We start from the raw sequence: 5929 nt of genomic DNA, 5'->3' as shown, positions 1-5929 counted from the left end.
CATTGTAGACTTGATGTTAGTTTACTATAAAAAGCCAATTTAATTTGGTCCCGAATTAGATTTCTGCTTCCATGATTGATCATTATAGTAAGGAAACTAAATACACCTTTTAATTCATCACTGACTACACAGTAATATCTTGCTTTGTCAGTGAGAGTATGATTTTCTGCTTTGGGTTTGCTATAAAGGTACAGTATTTACAATATAACTCTTCATTAACAAAAAAAGGTCCATTGAATTAGGAGATTTTTCCTGATACATTAGTAGAAGTTCTGTAGTGCTAGTTTTAGGAGGAGTAAGAAAATATGGATACCAACCCGTTAACCTGTTATCATTGCATAAGTAAACAAAGTTGAAGAGGAAATGAGAAGGCAGCAAAGGATAACTGCAATTTCATCCTTTGGAAGTTAGGGGACAGATTGCTGAAGTTTCATTCTGTGACATAGCTACTTATGGTTTCCTAGTCAAAGAAGATTAGTTAATTTTTAGAGAACCAGACCAGACTACTTCATGCATTCCTATGTATTTTTTTATGCTAAAGACCAAAATTCCAAACATCCTACAAGAGTAAAATGTAAGCTATTCAAAATGCAAAGCAAGTGCCGTATTTCATTTATATTGACTAACATAGACCTTCTTTTAGATGTTTCCTTAAACTTGGAAAGAAGTGGTGCTAACCTTGCGATGTAACTTTTTTTCTTTTAGCAGTTCAGCTTTGAATCATCTCTGGAAACTATTTTTCCATTTCGTTCAGTGACTTTAAAAAATATTTTGTTGTCTTTCAAAACAACAAAACCATGATCTTTATGTTTTTTTCAATAGTTTTTAAAAACTGTTTATTGTGTGGGGAAATCTGTTTTCCCAATTTCCCATTTTAATACCTGAAGAAAATATCAGTTCTTCTGAGTTTGATTTCATTATGATTATTGATTGAATCTGATTCCTTTTAAATCAGAGTCATAAATTGTTTATATCAATATGAGGTATTACTTTTTTCAGGATTTGGAGAGGTGTGCATGCCTCCATCTCTTGCCTGAATGAGCTTCAGAATGTATGTAGAACTAAGCAAGATCAGAATGATGTTTTTTTCCATAAAATGGAAGTATGGTGCCAGCTGCTTGTGAAAAGCCTCAAAAGAGACATCTTTATTATGCTACTTTTGCTTAGAAGGAATTGTTCCTAAGTAAGATATGACACTTGCCTGTCCATTTACAGTACTGTTGAAAGGCTGTTAAGTGCTTCTCTAACTCATCTTTCCTGGCTCCAGAATCTGGTATAAATGACCATATTACTTGGTACTTTGCAAGAGCCAGGGGGAAAATTTGTCTGAAATGAATGGAAAATGATGTTTCACTTTGGCAGTCAAATGCAGGGAAAATGTAGGTAGAATGAAGCAGATCCTTTGTGTGCCACCTTTGTAGTGATGAATTGCTTAATACTTTAATAATGTAGTAATTTGTCAGTGCAAAGGTGTGACATGGGGCCATTACTGAGCCTATAATAGTTACTCAGAAGCTCATTTAACTTGAGGAACCTACATTTGTTAACATTCTTTAAAGCAGGTACCTTAAAGAATCGTCACCATTTTCTGGGTGGCATTAGGTTAGGACTTAGATGAAGGATACAATGACTTCTTTCATTGACTGGGGATATGAAATTGAGTAGCTGGGATGGATTAGCTGAGTGGGCTCAGGATAGTACCTCTTAAAACTTGGATTCACAGAATCCTAGACCAAAAATTGGAAGGGACCTTAGAGGTCATCTAGTACAACCTCCAGCCTGTGGAGGAATCCCTTTTATAAACCCCTCTGTCACTCAATCAACCTTTCTTCTAATACTAACCGTGATAAAGAGCTTGCTGCCTCATAAGCCAACCCTCCATTTTTGAAAGAGCTGTAAGTGTTAGAAAGTCCTTATTTTGAATCAGAAGTTGTCTTTTTCTTTTTTAAACATTCTCCTTTTGGTCCTACTTCTGTTTACTAGAGCTATCAAGAACCAACTTAGTCATTCAAGTATGTGACAGCCTTTGAAATATTTGAAGACCACTATCCTCTACTAATTCTCTTTTCCTAGCTACTAAGAGCCTTAAAAGTAATCCCTGTTTATTGTTTAGGGGTCTTAAAACATCTGTTGTTTCCACCAAATTAGGTGTGTACCATGGCTAGCACCCACACCATTTCTAGAAGAAGCTCAGCTTCCAGTTTGACTGGAGCATAATGGGATTATGGGACTAAACTAAAACCAAGTGTTATGAGTGGTTAAGAATGATGATGAAAGGCTGAGAGTTTGTCTTGAGTTACAGATTTTAACTTCACTGTTGGAACATGTTATACCATCATTCACTTAGTTTAATGACTGTCATACACTATTCCAAAGTCAGTGACCTTTTTATATTAAACTCAGGGCTGTGTTGTTTTATGGGGGAATATTGAGTAAGGAATTGTTGAGTGTGAATATTAAGGGAAGATAATATACCTTTATGCAAGAATTTGCACTTTTGACTTTGAGAAGTTTCTAAATCACGCAAGTGCTAATCCAAAGTTATTTAGATTGATTGGCAACAGTAGATGATTATTTGAAGAATTTCCAGTCAGAGGTTAGAACTATTGGCAATAGTTCGGTATTTTGGATGTTAAGTGCAAACATTGACTACTGATTGCATTAAAGTTTCTGCCTTCGTAAACATCTATGTAAAAAACAAGTGTCACAGTTCATGTATAACCTCTAAAAATATTAATTGTATGCAGAAGGGGAAAGAAAGGCCCACACAATGTTAGAGAATTGAGCGATGGGGGGGAGGGCAATAAGTGAGAGAGTAATTAGACAAAAAAATGGGTGGAAGGCGAAGAAAGAAAAAATGCGGGCAAATGGGTATTTGCAGTGCAAGCTCGAGAGACCAGTGGATGATGCTTGGCTCAAATTGTAAGGTCCGGGAAGAAGGGGCCTGCAGAGGATCAAGTGAAAGTCAGCAGCGCCGTGATCCATTCCCGCTAACCCTCATGTGGCAGCCCCATAAGAAGAGCGAGCCCTGGGTCTTAGCTTTCCAAACTTCAGGATGCCCTCCCCCCAAAAAAATCACTTTCAAGCCGTTCCACAAATTGGATGTCTCTCTTACTTCACCAGCCTCTACAACTGAGAGTTTTTCTTTAAGTTTGTGTGATCCTGTCTCCATCCTAAATCTCTTACCGAGTAAATGTTCATTCTCACATTCTGATAATTAACGCCTGTTAAGTGCATACTAATCCAATAATTGCCATCATGAAATATGGTCAGTTTAGGCTGCACACTTGAGTGCAACACGGTCATGAAAATTTGGACGTTTATTCTATATGCAAGGAAGAGTTTTAGATGTAGGGGTTTACAAAATATAAAATGTATATGTTCCATGTCCTCAAGGGGCTAAAAGCTAGTTACAAAGGACATGTACACATGAAAAGATTATTAACAATATAATTGTGTGCAGGTGACTGGTAGGTGCTACCTTCAAGCTTATGGTTCAGTAGGGTGATGAGATGCACAACAATATCTGTGCTGCACATTAGAATTCATCAATGAAGAGGCTGGAAAGATCAGGAAGTAGCTCGGGGTATTGGAGAACACGATAGAGGAGGTAGCATATGAGGTAGGAAGGAAAATAAGGATTTTGAAAGGTGGGGATATGGAGGTACGAAAGCAGTCCCCTTCCATGTGGGATAGCAAATGCTGCGAGACAACAAAGGGTAGGATGAGATTGGGAAATGATGTAATTTACTTAAGTTAGAATAGAGTGAGTGAGAGTGTAGGGGCGATAGTAGGAAATAGGTACTTAGTACCTAGACAGGTAGTTTGGGGGCCAGATTGTGGAGGGCCTTGAATGCCAGAGTAAAGAGTTTTTACTTTATGTTCTATGTAATTAGGGTACTTTGGCAGCAGGATTAAGGCTATATGGGAAGCAAGAAGATAAATGAGACATTCTAGGACATTGATTGGGTGAGAGGAAATGAGTGTCTCAACCAGGGGTTCTTAACCTTTCTGTCATAGACCCCTTTGGCAGTCTGGTAAAGCCTATGGACCCTCTCTCAGAATAATGTTTTTAAACTTAAGCATGTAGGATTACAAAGGAAACCAAAGGTTAGTGAGAAGTATAATTTCTTTTCCTATCCAAGTTCTTGAACTCTCTGATATAGGTGGACTCCATAGTAAGAGCCCCTCACCTAAACAAACATGATTGCGTTAAGAATGCAAGGGGGACACATGAAGGAACCGTAGACATAGAATTGCCAGAACTTGACAACTTTGAGTTTGCATGGAGGATGAGGGAAGTGTCAAAGGAGATTTACAGGTTTCAACCGCAGGTGCCTGGTATTGTAGAAGATAAATAAAAGTTGGAAATGAGGAGGGGATGGTTGGGAGCAGGGGAGAATTGTCTCCTTTGAGCTGGCGGAGGATATCCAGCAAGCAGTTATAAAATGCAGGCCTGAACCTCATGAAAATTCTGCCAGAGCATATAGATTTGGTCGTCTGTATCAGGTGATCATTGACATCGTGGACCAAGAAATCTAACATGTGTGATTAAGGGACCTCCACGACACAGCCTTTGATTTGGTGGTGTGCCTTGGGAAGCCAGGCTGCCACCCCTGGGGGTGGAGTGTGCTTTAGGATTTGGAATGTGGGAATGGACGAGATTATCAAGATAACAGAGAGAGAAGAAAAGATGGCAAGTTGTGAAAATGAACGACAGTAAAGTTAGGTGAATGGTGTCATTATTGGTTTGATGTCAACTTAGGGACAAAAGAGTTATAGATGAGTGCCCCTGGGATCTATGCTTCAGGCTATCTTGGATAAAGGCATAAATGGCATATCTCAAATTTGCAGATGACACAAAGCAGAGAAAGACAGCTAAGACAGTGGATGACGGAATTCATTAAATAAAATAAAAAGATCTTGAAGTCTAGAACATTGAGCTGAGATTGTGTGGTAAGTGTACATAGTAGTGGACTTGAATCCACAGGACCTGGGTTCAACTCCCACCTTTGCCATTTACTACTTATGTAACCTTTCACCTCTCTGGGCCTCAGTTCCTCATCTGTAAATTGAGGGGTTTGGACTAGATTGCTTGCCTCTTAACGTCTCTTTCAGCTGTAAAACTGTGACCCTATGAAGGTAAGATGTAATAAGAATAAATACATCTTTGACTTAAGTTTTGAAAAGTCATTCTAACAAGTACAACATGGAGTTGACGTGTGGCTGGACAACAGTTCATATAGAAAGGGCTGGCAGTTTTAGGGAATCCAAGCTGAGTGAGCCCCACACTGTTACATGGCAGCCATAAAAATTAGTGCCAAGTTAGCTTTCATTAAAAGAATAACAGTGTTGGGGCAGCTAGGTGGCACAGTGGATAGAGCACCGGCCCTGAAGTCAAGAGAACCCAAGTTCAAATCCGGCCTCAGACCAAACACTTGACACTAGCTGGGTGACCCTGGGCATGTCACAACCCCAATTGTCTGAAAAAAAAAAAACCAAACCAAAAGAATAATAGTATCTAGAAGTAGGCATGTGATGGTCAGAGCATGTCTAGAATAGTGTTTTGGGTGCCACGTTTTAGGAAGGACATTGTCCAGAGTAGGTCAACCAAGAGTCAATTAAATATAGTTCTTGGACAATTCTTACTTTCCATAAATTAACATTATGCAAATTCAACTTTATGTAAACAGTTCTGAAAGCAATCCACATTCCTAAAAAGACTCCTATGCTAACTTTATTGTACAGTACTGTGCTGTCTCTGCTGCTGGCCCTCTGCTCATTGCAGCCTCCACCACCTCCCACCCCCCCCAAAAAAAAGCCTCCAAGTGAAAGCAGAAAAATGAGACCATCACTGCAAGATTAGAGGCTTGGCTTGAGACCTGAACAAAGAAAGACCTTTGCGCACTTTGCTCACCCTGCTGCTCTC

This window comes from Vombatus ursinus, unplaced genomic scaffold (assembly GCF_900497805.2).
Source record: "Vombatus ursinus unplaced genomic scaffold, bare-nosed wombat genome assembly UNPS02014171.1, whole genome shotgun sequence".
In the NCBI taxonomy this organism is placed as follows: domain Eukaryota; kingdom Metazoa; phylum Chordata; class Mammalia; order Diprotodontia; family Vombatidae; genus Vombatus; species Vombatus ursinus.
This window is presented reverse-complemented; position numbering follows the sequence as displayed.